Source organism: Falco biarmicus, chromosome 9, assembly GCF_023638135.1.
Source record: "Falco biarmicus isolate bFalBia1 chromosome 9, bFalBia1.pri, whole genome shotgun sequence".
Lineage (NCBI taxonomy): Eukaryota > Metazoa > Chordata > Aves > Falconiformes > Falconidae > Falco > Falco biarmicus.
In genome coordinates, this window is record NC_079296.1 from 14,203,455 (window position 1) to 14,220,558 (window position 17,104).

At 54.4% G+C, this 17,104-nt stretch overlaps 1 protein-coding gene across 3 annotated transcripts in view; it reads left to right on the top strand.

The window, feature by feature from the left end:
• The window catches only part of LOC130154776 (uncharacterized), a 126,510-nt gene that overhangs the window by 16,414 nt on the left and 92,992 nt on the right, over window positions 1–17,104 (top strand). Inside the window, exon 4 of one of the 3 annotated variants that reach the window (XR_008823858.1) lies at window positions 1,069–1,626. The exons of 1 other annotated variant lie outside the window; for it this stretch is intronic. The gene's annotated coding sequence lies outside the window, so the exon portion shown is untranslated. Of the gene's footprint in view, window positions 1–1,068; window positions 1,627–17,104 lie in introns of those variants that run through there. One more of the 3 variants, XR_008823857.1, reaches the window with a different exon arrangement.

The following is a 17,104-nucleotide window of genomic DNA, read 5'->3' on the forward strand; positions in this document are numbered from 1 at the left end:
TGGAGTGGAGGCTTTACTCTGCAGAAGTAGGATGGGAACATTTACTGGTCCTGCCTGTTTGGTTTAGCACTCCTGGCTGAGGCTTGGATGATCCAAAAGGGAGCTTGATCTGAGATGCGAGGATATAAGTTGTTATTATTTAAAACTTCTAAAGCCTGAAGCTACAAAGCTGTAACTTGGGACACAGGGTTGGATGTGATGCCTGTTTGTGGAGGGTTGTGCTCGTGCAGGTCCAAATGAGACCTGCAAAAGCAATGACGGGATCCCACCCTGTCCCTTGCCTCCACCCAGCTCTAAGGCTCAGCTTTAGGTTTGAAGTCAAAGCTTTAGGTGGTTGAAGCTGGGTGCCTTTGGATCCCCAAACCCAGGCTTGACTCACACCTAGGGTACAGTGTGTCCTCATCTCTGGAGAGAAATGGATGTTATGTGTGGCTGACTGTAGCCAGACAGGTCCTGCTAGTGATGGAGGATCTGCTGGACCCTGCCAGAGCTTGGAACAACACCTGCACCTGTGTGAAGTGATGCTTGGCCCAGCTTGTCCTTCGGTGCCATGAAAAGTGGCAAAAAGGGAAATTCGAATCCTCTGTACCATGCTCTACCCTGTCTGGGGCAGGGGGAGGGGGCCTGGAGGGGAGTGTATTCTTGCCAGAGCTGCTCTCACCACGAGTGACCTTACCAGGAGAAGGGGCTGAATGCTGGCAGCACATGCAGAAGGAGAGGGATATGTGACCAGATGGTGTGAGATGTCCCAGCAGGAGCTCACAGCACTTCAAAACAGCCACCCTTTCTGTGGGGTGTCATGGGGAATACTTGCAGCTCCTGGAGCTGCTGATATCTTCTGTTCCTCATCACCCATGGCAGCAGTGTCAGGACTGTGCCAAGCTTTGTATCTAGGTGGCCTTCACTTGGTGAAGTGAGCTCACCCATCCAAGGCAGGAGGAAAGACGCTTTGTAGTCTAGAGGTGGCTGGGGCTTGGCTGTATTGTTACCCCAAAAGCTTGAGTCCCTTCATCTTCCCTCCCTCTTGTCCATGCGTGGCCACCCTAAGACTCTTCCCTCTTGTTGCAGGCAGTGGGGTTCAGCCTTGTGATTTTGACCCTCTGAGTGTCAGGGTTGACTTCTCCTTTGGGATCTTGCAACCTGCTGCAGAACAGAGCAACTGCTGAAGGTGTCCTGCCCTTGGCACTGCAGCCATGCCAGATGCTGAGGTCTGGAGAGCAGCACTGAAATCACTATTTCAGCTAGAGCTGCTTGCTCCTACCCTCGTGGGAGGGATCCACGTACCAGTTGCTGGCTGCAAGAGCTGTGTGACTGCACAGCTGAAGGAGAGAGCTGCTGGGATGCCTACCAGAGGGGAATGGTGAGCTTTGCCCTTGCTCTTGATCCCAGGGCTGCGAACCTCAGAATAACGGAAGGAGGTAGCTGTTCCACCAACAGGGTACAATAAATGTGCCAGGATCCTGCTACTAAACACCCGTGTTTTGTGTGAGGGGAGACTGCTTTGAGGTAGTATGTAGGCAACTGCTGTCTCTGTGCCATGGGTGCGCTGCTTTAGGATCCTGGTCCATGCTGCTGGCATGCTGCAGAAGAGGGGAGCTGATCTGGGGAAGGCTGCCTGCACTTGGCAGATGGGTTGAAATAGAAGGAGTCTCTTCCAAGACAGCCCTTGATGGAAATCAGCCTTGCACAGCTCTGGGGGTGGGCTGTGGGGGTGAAGGTTTGGGAGATGATATGCATGGTGGCTGCTAAATTTAGGAGGAGATCATTTTGTTGGTTATCTCCTTGCCTGGTGTGCTAGATCATGTCCATAGCTCATAGCCTGGTCCTGACGAGTTCTGTGGTGCCTGTCTGTGTCCATGCATGGGAGGAGATTCTACCCCTCCACCTCCCCCTGCATCCTTGAGACCTTTAATCTTTCATGCTGTCTAAACCAATCCCCTTGGGGAAGGAGATGGTTAATTAGCCCCTTCTCCCCCTGCTCCTCACTGCCTGTGTTTCCCAGACCCTGCTAGCTGGTGACCCCCTCTGCAATGTGTCTTCGAAGCTTGTTATCTGCCCTGTGCAGATTTCCCTGGCAGGAACAGGAGGTGATGCTGCAAAGGCTCCAGCTCCCATCACAAGTGTCTGCCAAGGCGCAGGGAGCTCTTCCCAGCCTGGCCTGGCTTGCGAAGGTGTTGGGGCTGTTCCCTGAGCTCAGATCCCAGAGGAGGTCAGGAGGACATTGTCCCCAAGCAGTGCTGGTCCTGAGATGGTGCAGTACCTGAAGGGGATGGCCTCTGCTGTGCTCCTCTTCAAACTGGGTGGGAGACATCCCTTGCTATGGTGGCACTGGCACCTGGAGATGAAGCAGGATCCTTAAACGATGGGCTGCTTTAGGGCTTTCCCTCCCTTTCTCTGGGGGATGCTGGTTCTTCTCTGGCCTTGCCTGATGTGCTGGAAGGCTCAGCTTTTTGCAGTTGGGCCCTATGTGAAAGTAATCCCAATGAAGGTAAAGAAAAACACGCTCACCTGGAGCTCCCAGCTGGCCTTCTGCCTGGGGGAAGGTGAGGGGGTGCTGCCTGCCTTGCTGAGGCTGTAAAAGGAGGGGGGGAAGGAGAGGGGACTGGATCCATAGGTGAGGGAGCACCCAGGCTCACCAGCGAGCTGCTGCATGTGCAGGAACTGCTGATCCTGCAAACAGGACCGTCACCATCTCTCTTGTGTGTTCCTCCCGGTGGCATGGGGCTGCGTGTGCGTGCATGCAGCGGGGCACCCATGCCTCTTGTGTGTGATGCGGAGGTAAAACAGCTCTGCTTTCCCTAGGCGAGGCTGTGCTTCAGGCTCTGGTGTGGAGAATGGGGTGCCTGGGAGAGGAGTGCTGCTGGTGGGCTGCTCCCCCTCCATGCCAGGGTTAACCTCCTCCAGCAGTGTCTCATGTGGCTGGGATAGATCTGCCTTCTGCAGCTGGGGTAGGGGAAGGAAGGAGGAAGCTAGTTGTGCAATCGTTCATAGAAATAAAATGTGAAAGGAGTGGGAACACGGCAGTGCAGAGGAGCTCATCTTCAGGAGGAACCCGTGTGCTACCTGCACTGGGTCCATCAGCCTTCTCCTAGGTCCAGGCACTGAGCACGGCGCTGCTGAAATGCAGGGAGTGATGTCCCTTGAACCCCTCCCGCCCTCTCCCCATGCAGCATGGCTGAAGGTTTGCAGTAAAACCAAAAAATGCCGTGCCCTAGAACTGTGCTCGCTGCCAACTTCTCTTACCAGACCCTGTGCTTTTGCCCAAAGCCGGTAGCTGTGAGGATGGAGATGGGGAGAACAGACTGGTGTTACGCTGCTCTCTCGCCTGCAGCCTGTTTGCATTCATGATTGGATCCATGCATTAAAGTGCTTTGAGCTCCTTGTTACCAAAGTGCAGACTCTGATTTTAACGAGGCACCCGTGGGAGCCAGGACTGGGAGAGACGAACCGCCGTCCTGCTGAACCGAGGCAGAGCTTGACAACAGGCACCGCTGCCTGGAAACGGTGGGCAAAGGCTTTATTGACCACTGGAGGTCACTTTTTCAATAATGCAGTACAATCCAACTTTATTTTGTCAGTACCTTTCATGCAGGCTGCTTCCGAGCTGCTCAGCAGACTCAATGCAAAGGGAGGGAGAGGAAAGACTTCTTGAGCTGGGGAGGAGGAGGCTGCTCAGCAGCGTGGGGTGCAGAGCAGAAGCTCTCGTGCTTCAGCAAAGAGGTAGAGGAGGAGAAGAGCAGAAAGTGAAGCAGCCTGGATGCTGCTCCCCTGTGCTGTAGATACATCTTCAGGCTCTTAAGCAAACGAGTGTGTTTGGCCCTGGGGGGGCTGGAGGAAGGGTGGAGGAGGCAGGAGGGTGCAGGGGAGGGATGGCAGGTTGGCACAGGCAGGGCTGGGTGCTGTGTGGGGAAGGTCAGCATGTGTTTCTCACCTGGAGACAGTCAGTTGGGAAATGAAGGCCCTACAGTAGCATGGTCAGAAATCCAGCTTGCTGCAGCTGTTTGCTTCTCCGAGAGTGAAGGAGCTTCAGAAACCCTGTGATTTGAGCTCACAGAAGAGCTCAGACCTGGGCAGGCTCAGGCCATATCTGAGCCAGGAATTGTGCCTGAATTGTGTTCCTTTGCTCCCTGCATGGTGCCAAGCTGTTCCTGGGAGGGTACTGTGACCTCCTGTCTGCTCCACACATAGAGGCAAGGTTTCTGCCCAGGCTGATGCCCCATGAGGGCTTGGCCAGGTCCCTCCTTCCTTGCCCTCTGCAGGCAAAACCCTGAATGCTGTCCTTGGACAAGATGAGCTCTGGGGGCCTGTGAGAGAGTGTCTTTGGACACCCCAAAATCCCATGCAGGAGTGAGAAGGGACATCCTAGGACTCTCTGATGCCAACAGCTGCTGCTTTTGCAAAAGAACCGGGGGAGTTTCTGTGCTGGGGAGGAGCAGAGTTCCCAAGCACAGGAAAGGGTGGAGATTGGAGGTGGAAAACCCAGCAAAAAGTCTTTGCTAAGGAGTGGGCAGCCATGGTTGGTGCATGAGCTCTTCTGTCAGGCTGCAAGCTTCCCTTGCATGGTGACACGTGGTTTTCAGACCTGCTGTTTGGGCTGAGTGGCTTGGGGTGCTGGACATGCCTGCCATGGATGTTACCTGTGGGAAGGGCACCACTCATGTGGCAAACCTTTCTGGAAGTCTTCTGGCTCCCCTTGAGTTCACAGTTCACAGTTCACAGCCCACAGTCTTGGCTGCCCCACAGGCAAGGCTGAGCCCCGTTCACAGATAGCAGCCTGGGGACAAGGTGCAAGTGATGACCCAGCCCACCCCACCCCCTTTCAAGCAGCACTAGGGCCATGAATACAGGATATTTGCAGGTGAGTGCCTGGACACATTGGGTCCCAGGAAGAGGACAGACTGGTGGGCTTGAACAGAGCATCGAGGGTCTGATCCAGAGCCTTGAGGCCTTGCTGGTTCAGAGGTGTGCAGGGAACAGGCTTGTTTGGTTTGCAGATCCCTCTGCCTCACTTCCCGTTGCCTCCTGTTGCTCCCATGCTGCCTATTTTCTTCTGTCTGAATCCTTGCTCTGCCCTTTCTCTGGCAGGAATGCAAACGTTAACCTCTATCCACTGTGTTTTGGGGTCTCCTTGCTCTGTGCCTCCAGCGTCTTCTGACTACCCAGTCCTAAATTCTCCGCTTCTGACCAGGAAAGGGGAGGTGTCCTCCTGCCTCGCCTGAGCCTGTTGGAGCTGCTTGAAAGGACTGTGGGGTTTCAGCAGGACTCCGAAGCCCAGAGGCATCTGGCTTGGCACTGGCGGAATTCAGTCTTCTCATGTTTCTTTTTGCTATGCTGGAAGTCGGTTGGGAAGCTGGTCATGCCCGTTCCACCATGTGGGAACCACTTTTCCCTGCTGCCCTTTGGGGACCTGGCATTCAGGCTTGCCCAGGGCCATGAGCAGCCACAGGTGGCCTGGAGAGTCCTTGTGTCCAGCCTGCAAACCCCCAAAGTAGATGATAGCGTTGGCTCTTGTGATGTTGCATGCTCAACTTGCGATTCCCTGAGTGTTAATTCTGGAGTAGCTGGTTCAGACAGTGATGTTTCCATCATCACCAAAATGAGCAGATCTGGATTTTTTGGCTAAAAATATTGCAATTCCTTTTTGAGAAGTGGGAAAGGAACCACTGGTTTTCACATCTATTTCTTCTACAGCTCGGGGAGGAAGAGTCAGGGTTTGCATGGAAATGTCAGTGTTGTGCTCGGAGAACCTGGGTCTGCACAGGGGCAGAGAATCACTGCCGTGCTGCAGCCACTCTCCCCAAATTGCTGTGGGACCCGGATGCACACAAGGATTGTGAGCATTTAACTACTACAGCAGATGGGACTCAAGACTCAGAGCAAATATTTAAAGATCCAGTTTTATAAAGCCACTTTTTTGGCCTATAAACCACCCACCCCGCAGCTCCCAGTGCCGATTGCTGTGAACTCCACTGTTTGCTGCTCCTGCTGCTCAGCCCCACAGCCAACACGCTGCCTTAGTTTGGTGCTGGATTTTTCTCCTTTTCCCTCAGCCCCAGGGTTTTATTTTATTTATTTGTTTGTTCTATTTATGGAAGGGATTTTCCTGCTCTTGGCAGAGCAGAATGGGAAGTGATTGCTCTAGCAAGGGAGGCTGTATACTGCTCGCTGCCTGGCCCCATCCCTCTCTCCTTGCTGCTCTTGCAACAGTTTTTACCATCTTGGCTGCTGTTGCTGGAGCTGCAAATGTTGAATATCTAGTGCTGGAGGCAGGAGCACTCCCTTCCTTTGGTTCCTCCCAGCCCCTGCTCAAGGACAGCCTGGAAGATGGGGACAGGGCGATGCTGTTGGCAGGGAACTCTGGGTCCCTTTTATCCCCCGTTGCCACCCTATGGGGTTCCCGGGATCGGACAGACTCCAAGGCTCAGTAATATGTGGCCAGATCACGGTGGATGTCTTCCTGCTGCCTCAGATTCATCTTGCAAAAGGCTGAACTGAGGAACATGTCTCCAGGAGGTGGCAAAGCTGGGATCTCGTGTCCCCTTTCACCCTAGAATGCGTCAGGCACAAGTGTCGGGTTCCCAGAAATTATCCTCGACTCGTTTACACAGCATGGAGTGGTTGCCGGTTTGTTCTTCCCTTTGCTGCTTTGTCTTTCAGCCTGGGTTCTGTGCAGCCAAGAACTGACGTGGCTGCTAACACGGGCAGCTCTGCTCCTGAATGAGCAAAAGAAAAATAAATAGCATCTCAAATTGCAGCTTGTGTGCAATGGGCCAGATTTCTGTTCTCTTTCCAGCCCTGCAACTCAGGGTGTAGTTACTTCTGACTTGCATCTGGAGTGAAAGCAAGATGGTAATTGGGCCCAGGGACATTTTGGGATAGACCCAATTTAATCTCCCAGTGCTTCCATTTCTGCCTTGTATTAAACCCTGCTCAAACTCTCCTAGGAGAGTTGCTAACAGAACTCACTGGTGTCTCTGTGGTGCTTTGAGATCCTCAGATGCGAGTGGTTACAGAAGCCTTTAATAGCACTTAACTCCTCTGGAACGAAGTCCAAAGCAAGGGGAAATTCACAACTGATAAGAAAAACCATGTTGGTGTGCTGGGTTAAACCCAGCATTATGCCCTCTAATTATGTAGTGGTGGCCTAGGCTGCTGGAGTAACCGGTGAAGGCAGGACGGTTGTGCTCGGCTGGAGGGAATGAGGGCTTGATTTAGTGCCTGTTGAGATCAAGGGGCCTTTGATTTCAATGGGTATTGAATTAGGCACTGCAATATCAAATAGGCTAATCAGATAATAACTCCAGATCGTCTGACACAGATTCGTGTCCCTGAGTTGGGGCAGGTGGAATAAATTGGGCAGCCAGCTGGGCGAGGCTGCATGAGCTGGCAGGCTGATGGCGTGTCCCTAATGAAACGGGATGTCCGGTAACGGATTGCTGGTAAAGATGGTCTGGTAGCTGTGGTGGAGTGTGGGCCAGGCATCGTCCCTCCATGCCCAGAGATCCAGCGTGCCCCTCTCCCACCCTGTTCCTGGGTGGGAGCTAGCACAGAGGCTGGTGTGCAGGACAGTGGGTAGAGGAGCTAAAGACGGAGAGTCATTTGGGGTGAACTTGCATTGTTAAGTCCATGCTTCCAAGCTTTTACAGGCTTCCTGTGAGAAAGGATGTGTGGGGTTTTTTTCCCCCTTTGCAGCCCTTGGTGCGTCAAGCCAGCATGTGGAATTGTTTCTGCGCTCCCCTAAATGGGGATATTGGGCACAGCAAGAGGCATGCTATAAAGGGAAGGATGTGCTGATGCTTGTGGTGGGCTGACCCTGGCTGGGTGCCAGGTGTCCACCAAAGCTGCTCCATTGCTCCCCTCCTCAGCTGGGCAGGGGAGAGAAAATACAGTGAAAGGCTCATGGGTAGAGATAAGGACAGGGAGAGATCACTCACCAATTACTGTCACAGCTAAACAGACTTGACTTGGGGAAATCAGTTTAATTTATTACCAATTGAATCAGAGTAGGATAATGAGAAATAAAACCAAATCTTAAAACACGTTCCCCCCCCCCCCCCCCTTCTTCCCAGGCTTAACTTATGTCCTGATTTCTCTCCCTCTTCCCACCAGCAGTGCAGGGGCTGGGAGTGGGGCTGTGCTCAGTCCCTCACGCGCTGTCCCTGCTGCTCCTTCCTCTTCAGGGGGAAGCTCCTCACACTCTTCTCCAGCCCCAGCCTGGGGTCCCTCCCATGGGTGACAGTCCTCCACAAACTGCTCCAGTGTGAGCCCTTCCCGTGGGCTGCAGTTCTTCACACACTGCCCCAGCCTGGGTCCTTCCCACAGGCGCAGTGCCCCAGGCTCAGCTGGCCCCAGTGGGGGTCCCCGCGGGGTCCCCAGCCCTTCCCCAGCCTGGGCTTCTCTCCATGGGGCCACCGGCCCTGCTGGGACCTGCTCCAGCGTGGGCTGCCCACAGGTCATAGCCTCCTTTGGGCAGCCCCCTGCCCTGGTGCAGGGTCCTCCCGGGGCTACAGGTGGGGATCTGCTCCACTGCTAACCTCCATGGGCTGAGGGACAGCCTGCCTCACCAAGGTCTTCATCATGGGCTGTCAGGGAATCTCGGCTCTGGCGCCTGGAGCACCTCCTGCCCTCCTCCTGCACTGATCTGGGTGTCTGCAGAGTTGTTGCTGTTGCATATTGTCACTCTTCTCTTTGGCTGCAATCCTCTGGTTTTGTGGTGGTTTTTTTCCTTCCTTGAAGATTATCCCAGAGGCACTACCACCATCGCTGATGGGTTTGGCCTTGGCCAGCAGTGGGTCTGTCTCAGAGCTGGCTGGCATTGGCTCCATTGGACACAGGGGAAGTTTCTAGAAGCTCCTCATAGAAGCATGTAGCCCTGCTGCTAACCCAAACCTTGCCGCACAAACCCAATGCAATGTTCCTCATTGATGTTAAGTCTCCAAGGTGCCTGTTTGCAGGGTTGTCCTGAGGCTTGAGCTTTCTGATCCTGGATCTGGCTATGCTAGCAGGAAACTCATCCTGTAGTGTGGGGCATGGTCCCTTTTCCAGGATCCCCAGGGAATTTTACACTGCTCTTGCAGGAACATGAGAGATTTGCAATGTCCTCGATCTCTCCTGCTCAGTACCTGTGGCTCACTCACTGGGGTTCTTGACTGTTTTCCATTTGGCAGCACTTGGGAAAGCGTGTGGTGCAAAGGGCAGGGGGGAGGTATTTTGGGGGGTGGGGGTACATATCTACAGAGATTGTAGCATCACCCACATCTCTGCTACTAAATCTGTCTAGTGATGTGGCTGCTCTGCTGGGAAAGTGGTGGCTGCTGCAATGTGGCCAGCTCTGAAGCAGCTCCTCCAGCAAATGCCTGAAGCCCAAGCCCAAGGTCTCACCTCATTTCTGGCCTTGTAGATGAAAGACTCTGGATGTGCTGCTTTTCAGGGGCTGGAGCCTGCAAAGTCTGATTCCTCCGACTTTGTCTAGCAGTTGGGTTTTAAACCATGAGCTCTAATTCTGAAACTTGTTCTGTTTTGTATCCCTGTGGTTAGGGGAAAAAAGTTGTAGTATCTTGCTCTGTGTGTGTTGTACAATGTCTAAGCAGAGTTTGCACCCCAGCGCATCCCACGATTGCTCTCTGTGGCTGCAGGAATGTTATCTCTGAGGTCTCCACCTGTCCCAATAAACTTGGCTGGAAGTGGGTCAGTAGGTTTAAAAGTTTTGGGGGGATATGTTGTGATCATATCAGCATCACACCATAAAAGAAGCAGGCTGAAGTCAAATTCAAGGCAACAACGAAAAATTGGAGAGGAACCGAGAGAAGAGGCAGCGGATCAGCAGATGCAGAAATGACTCTGGGTCCTGTCAAGTGTGTTGCCAGTGTTAAATGCTGAGCAGAATATAGTGTCTGAGTGATCAGATCACTGGGTATTCCCTCTGGACAGGGAGACCCTGGGTTGAATATTTCTTCAGTGAATCATCTTCTGGAGCTGTCATAGTGGAGATCTGGCATGGGGTTATTGCTATGTCTGACTGGCTGCTGGAGGTGACATTGCTTCCAGGCTATTTGGGCAAAACTACTTGAAGAAGACATATAAATAGCATCATCCGGCTCTCTGCTACTAAAGCTCTGTTTCCCGGATGCTCGGATTCAGCAACAGCAAACAGAACCCTTCTGGGATGGCGTGAGCATCCAGAGCTGGGGTTTTCAGTGGAAGGGGCAACCAGACGGGCTTTGGCAGAAGCATGCTCTGCTGGTGGTGTCTCCAGCAGGCCTGGGGGAGACCAGCCCACAAAACTTGCTTCACAAAAGCATCTCCTGAATTTGCAAGGCCCATGAAGCATTCTTCCCACCTTCAGCAGCATGTGGCTGTTTTGCTAGGTCCTTCTCTGTGAGCAGAGAGGTGGGTCACTGGCAGCCAAAACCATAAGAAGTCAATGCAGGGGAAAGAGCCAACTGCTAAATGACCTTCATGAAAGATGCCGAAGAGCCTGTGTGGCACAGGGAGGTGTCAGGCCCATATGAGAGGAACCCTGTGAGGAGAGCCTGCAAAGGAGACAGTCCAATTAGATATTTTTTTTGCCTTGGCTTTTTCCTTTAATCCATCACAGAGACTCTTCCACAGTGGGGTACAGACGTGAGGACTGTCTTGTGTTGCAAGAAGAACATGGTGGGAGGGAGAGCACCATGCAGCTCTCATGCTGATGTGATGGGCTGTTCTCTCCTGGGTCTGGTTTGGGAACATGCGAGGAAGAGGTACCTGCTGTCCCTCTCCCTTGCTTTGGGGAGCCATGTGTCAGCTGTAGGTGGTTGTGGGGACTGCTCGGCTGCATTCTTCATTTGGGATCACTTGAAACGGGCTATGTGGACAGCATGAGAGTTGCAGATGCTCCATTTGAAAAGATGTAGAATTACTGGGAGGGGGAGTGGGTTTAAATTGTATCTCCTGCAGTAAATCAGCGTGGGGGCATGTGTCTGAGGGAGAATCCAAACCACCCTTTGCTTTACTGGTCCCTGCTCAGGTCTGCCAGCCTCGCACCAGGACAACTGCTATTTAAACACCCATAACATGGTCTCAGGCAGTAAGTAAAGCAGGGCTTGCCTGCTCTGGGCTGCTCTGCGACTTCACTGTTTCAAGTACAAACAGCAAGCTGTTCCTGCGCGTGGGCTACCATCGCTGCCAGGAAAGATATTCTCATTCAGGAGAGAGAAATGAGCTGTGCAGAAAGAAGGCACGTCTTGTATTGATTGGCATCACCTGCCAGTTCAACCAGTACGTGCTGGTACTGCTACATGGGGCTGGCTCAGTAGGTTTGATACGGGGGTGTGTTTGATGCGGGGCAAACCCTTTGAACTGTGCTGGTATCAATAGAGAATTGTCCTGGCTGCTGTGGTTAAATTGGTATGGCCGGCCCTGGGTGGGATGCTGCAGTGATCACATGCAACAGGAACAGAGTGAGACACTGCGATGTGACATAGTAGAGGACACAGTCCCTTGCGTGCCATGTTGGTGTCAAAAGTCATCTCCCACTGCTGCTCCCAAGGCATTTTTACCCCTTCTTGCCCAGAAAGAACAATGGCGTAGGGATGCCTTGGGCTGCTTTTTGGGCTTCTTTAGTCTCTTTAATGTTTTTCCTTGGGTGGTGTTTGAAGCTTGCTGCGGATGCTGCCCTCATGCTGCACAAGGCAGGGATTTTTTTCCAGCCCTTTGCTTGCGTCTTTCAGGAGGAAACTCCTGGGAGTTTAAAAAGAAATGTCGACACTGACCTTCCTTTTGGATAATTTCAGCTCCTGGTGGAGGTGCCTGCATGTCGAGCAGAGCCCTTGCCACCTGGGCTGGGCGGAGGGTGCCGGAGCCTCCCCACGCTGCGGCTGCAGCAGCGCCAGGCTGGCAGGGCGCCAGGCGCGGGACGGCTCCATGGGTGCCGCTATCTGCTGCGCATTTGGGCTCTGCTGAAGTGTGTCCGCCCCGATGCCAGCCCATGTTCGGTGGGTCTGGGGTCTGTGTGCACCCACCCTGCAACCCCCTGGCCCACTCCGGAGGGGGGAGCTGCCCGTGGGGGTGCTTTTGCCCCCCACTCAGCGCAGGGGAGCAAGACTGGGGAAGCGGGGAAATGTTAAGCTATGTCTCTGGGGTGGGAGAGGAAAGCTTGATTCCTTTGTGCCCCATTTTGCCGTGTTCCCCCCTCCTCCTGCAACAGCCAAGGAAGCGGGAGCCCTGCACGCTCCCCACAACAGCCCTGGGGAGGGAGGAGACCCCGGCCCAGCCCTGCCTTGCTAGGACGCAGCCCCCTCCTCTCTCTCCCTGCGGAGGGCTGCGGGGTGCCTCGAGCTGGGGGCTGGCAGCCCTGGGCGCTGCCGGGTGTCGGGAGCCCCTGGCCTCACCCCTGAGCTCTGGTCTCCAACAATGGGGCCATTGAGGGGTGGAAGCTGGGGGGGCCGGCTGGGCTGCGGGCTGCGGGTGGGGGCACAGATGAGCCCACTTGTTCCAGCCCAGCCCAGCTACAGCCCAAAATAGGAGCCTGGTGGCCATTCAGAGGCTGGGCCTCTTTGTCTGGAGGCCACGGCTTGTTTGCGCGTGGGGATTCTGTGGAGTATTTATGGCTTGGAGGGGGGGAAGGAAGGAGGGAGCCTGGCAGTTGTGCGAACTTATTTTATTTGGGTTTTGGTGTTAAACAGGCAGGAGTGCTGCTATTTTTATCACTCCCCCACAGCTTCCTATAGGTGCTTACGCTTCCCTGCAGCTGGGCGCCTCTGCCCCAGTGCAGCAGCGAGAGGCGACAGCTGGGCAACAGGGGCGTGGGGTGGAGGGGGGGAAAGCCCCACGGTGGGGTCACGGTGCTCCCGCAAGCCTCAGCCAAGCCAAGTGAGAGGGGCAGAGAGGTGCTGTCAGCAGCTGGTGAAGCCACTAAGCTGTCGGTGTTGCACGTGTTTGCCCGTCTCTGTGCCATCCTGGTCGCTAGTCCCAGGTCCCTCTGTGTCAGCCAGAGCCATCTCCTGCACTGTGGGGTGCATGTGGGTGCCTGCAGACGGTGCTTCCCCATCCTCCTGAGCCAGCCCTGCTCCAAGCCACTTCCCTGGCACTGGATGCTGTCTGACTCTTATAGACACCAAGCATCTGCTGTGCCTGGTTGACTCAAAAAATTGCACCTCTTCCATAGCCGTGCCTGGATGTAAGGGCTCAACCTGAGGTGTCTGAAGAGGTGGTCATGGTTCGAGCCTGCTCTGAGTTGTGCTGCTGAAAGCAGGCGATATGTCTGCATCAGGAGGAGTGTAAAATTAATGCAATGTTTGGATCAGCTCATTAACTAACTGTGTCGGTCCAAACCTTGCCCTTGGAGGCATGTGTGTTGCTGCCAGAGCCATCAGCATAAAGACTCTCCCCAGCACAGCCGGGGATAGGATTTGGCCTGTTTATATTCACAGTGCAAAAAGGACCAAAGGATTAATGACTGATTACTTCTCAGGCCAGTGGGAGCCCTGGGTACCCATCTAGTGTGCAGATAAAATGCAGGGCAGACCAAGACAAAGCTTTGCAACAGAATCCTCCCAATTACCTCACCGATCTCCCCGCACACCGTAAAATGCACCGTCAGCTCTGTAACTGGCTAGCCAGTGCTCAGCCTGGAGATGAAACACCTCCCGACGCTGCTCCAAGCAGCTCTGCGAGGTTTTGGGGAGGAAAGCCTCGATTGTCCCTGCTCTGCCTTGCCCCTCTCCCCGACCTGGGCATCGTTTGGAGGTGGTTTGGCAGAGCCTTGGTTGGTCCCTACCTGCCTGTGCATGTGTCTGAGCATCCTACCGGCCCCCCCAGCGGAGCCTGCGCGTTGGATGCAGTTTCTATGGTTACTGCAGCTCCCGGGCCCGGGAAGAGCAGTTGGATGCTGGAGCTGGCAGGACCGACGTCTCCCTCTGGATCAGCCACTAACTTGACAGGGACTCGGTGTGTGCAGGAGCGACTGAGTGCAGGACAAAGAGAGGAGGAGAGCGGGAGAGAGTGAACCCAGGAGAAAAACCTGGCGTCTGCTGGGTACCGGGGTTGCCCCCAACAGGTTATCCTCTGAACAGGCTTCAAACGGGAACAAAAAGGAGCGGGGGTGGGGGGGGGGGTGGTGCATAAAAGAAAGGGATGATGAGAAAATTGCAGTTCTAGTGCTCACATGAAGGTGACATTTGTTGTAGCATCTCTAACTGTCGATTCAGGGATCTAAACACATGGAAGTTTTAACTGTTGCCAGAGCCTGGCTATTCTACCCACATTTGTTTTCTCCCAGACCTTCTTTCCTCTTGTTTAATTCTTTTAGGCATTTTTTTCCCTGATAATTTTCTCCCTACACACACAGGTTTCCTCCCCCGTATCTCTATATTCGCCTCCTGTTGGTTAGGCTAAAAGTTTAAGGCACATTTAGCCCTCACCACATGCAGTGTTGCTGCCGCTTGGAAACTGGTGGGACTTTTTTGGCAGTTTTTCCCTGTCACAGCCTTGCTGCCGCGGCTGCGGCAGTGTCCCGCTGATGGATGTGAGCACTGAGCTGTCTGCCTGGAGTGCTGGCATGTGTGGGTGCAAACCCAGTTGGGTGTTTGCATCTGCAGTCAGGGACCCCCCTGCCCCATCCTCTCGTCTGTCCTGCCCCAAATACATATGGTGCCTACCAAATTGGGTTCAACCTCTTTAAGCTGGACTTGCAAAGCCCTTTCTTTCTGGCTCGGCCACTTTGCCTCCTCTAAACTGCTGGCAGACAGGGCAGTGCCTCTGAAACGCGTGTGCTGTAATAGTCATCTTGATCCCTGCTGTTATGGGCAGGGTGTGGGGACAGGAATGAAAATAATTAGGCCAAAGGCTTGGGCGATGAAGGGCTCTCGTCCTGACCTGCTCAGAAGGTAACTGGGAGCACAGGTCTCCCTGTGCTTCCCAGGTGAGGAAGGCTGCTCGCCCAGGGAGCTCTCAGCAAGCCCTGAGCCAGTCAGACTGGCTCTCCCATTTCCCCAGGGCAGCTCTGAGCACTGCGACTGTCAGGTGAGGGGTTGCAATGGGTTACAACTGTCCCTGACTCAGAGAGGAGGGGGAAGGCAGGCAGGGGAAGGATTTGTAGTGTTCTGGCTGTTTGCATGGCTGGCAAGCTGCAAAAAAATCCCTGTAACACCAGGAAACTGCACCCTGCCTTGTGCACCAGGGTGTCTGTAAGCCTGAGCCTCTGGGGTGGAGGAAGGATGGAGCACAAGCGTGAGCTGAGCAGCTCTCCTGGGTTTGCTTTCATTGGGGGCTCTTGCTGCCCCAAAGCAGCGCTGCTGCCTGGCCCTGCCTGCATCAGGTGTGGGGCCAGTGGCTCCCAGGACTGCAGGGGTGGCAAGTCTCTTCCTCATGCAGGGCCAGTCCAGCTCCTTGCCTTCTCTGTGCAGAGGAGAGGCAGCAGTGCCTGCGGAGACGTCGCATGACTTATCCCAAGCTGTGGCCTAGTTTTGAGTCACTGCCCTTCCCGGCCTGTTTGGCCCTTTCCCCTCACCTGCCCACATGTTCCCATCACCACTCATGTTCCTGCCCTATGCTGGGGCTCTTCACAGGGCTGAGACCTGATTTACCAGGCAGAACATCCCCGACTGGTTGGCTGGGCGCATTCCCAGGTCTTGGGCAAGTTTGGGGATGCTTCTTCCACTGGAAAGGCTCCCTCCTCCCAAGAGCATCTGTCTCTGCAGCTGGATGGGAACCAAAGGCCCATGGTCCTGATGGAGCCAGTGCAAAGCTGGGCTGGATGCAGTGAGGATCAGCTCCATCTTGGGACTTCCCAAGTCCCAGCAGAGGATCTGAGGGTAATGTCTGTGGCAGCACGGGGCACTGTGTAAGAACCCACATCAAAAGTCATCAGCTCATGTACCAAAAACTTTCAGCCACCTTTTGGGGCAAAATAGCCTTTTTTTCCTTCATTGCCTGGTGTTTTCTTCAGGTTGTGGAAAGGCTGATGGAAGCCAAGGCAGAAATGAGCTTGCACCTGAGTGAGCCTAGTCTGTTTTTTCCCAAGGGCAAGGAAGCTGTTGATGCTGGAGTGGGTTAGTCGCACAGGCTGTCAAGCAGAGAGTCTCGTGGAGGTAGTGCAGTCCCACAGAGCAGAGTAACACTGACAAAGCTGGAGCTGGGGCTATACTGCAGCTGTGTTTCTATAGGGGCAATGCTATGGAGGTGCCTGAGGGGACGTCACAGCATCTGCAGCAGTGCTGGATGCTTTGCTGGTGCAGGACCTGCCAATGATTTGCCTCACTTGTCTTGGGTTCTGTGTTCTGCCTTTGCTGGGCTAGTGATGGATGCTCTGGCCCTGGCAGCCAGCATGTTCCTTCCAGCGGTTCCCAGGCCGCTGCCATCACTGGAGATGTTAGCAGGAGGCAGAGGACAGGGTGTCTGCAGGCTCCAGCTCTCTGAATCACCTGCTCAGCCCTTTGGTTGCCGGGACTTGCAGCTGCCTAAGCTGTGTTTACCCTTCCCCAATCCTTTTTCTCCCTTTTCCCCAGGCAGATTAAAGCCAGACAAGAAAGGGCAGATGCAGCTCCCCCTGGACAAGTTGCTGCAGGTGAGAGGCACTGCTTGGCATGCACACCTGAGCCACCTGGCCTGCCTGCTGTATTAACCATTTTGTGAAAGCAGGAGCAGCGCTGCAGTGGCACAGGGCAGCTCACCAGGGGATGCGCGGGAGCAGGGACTGGGGGATGCTTTGGGGAGACAGAACAGCCCCAGCAAGAATCCTCTTCCCGCGGCTGCAGATGTCAAGCAGGGTCACTCCTAGTCTGGATCTGGCTCACGGCGGTCTTTGGAAATGGGGCATCAGGCCCATAGTTTTCGTATTTCCCTTATTCCTGCTTTACACCTCGCAGAAGGGAGCCCCTGGGGAATCAGGTCCATCTGGGAGTGGGGATAGCAGGCAGACTTACACATGCTGGGCAGCGAGCAAAGCATTTTGCATCACTGGGTCTGGGCAAGACATGCCGGGTCTGCTCCTGGCCCAGCGTGTTGAAAGGCTTGTGTCTCCTCAGCTGAGCTGGACCCAGACCAGTCCCCATAAGAGGTGTGTCCTGGCTTGATGTTGAAACTGGCCTCCCTGGAGGGCATCACGCTCCCCAGATGGGATCAT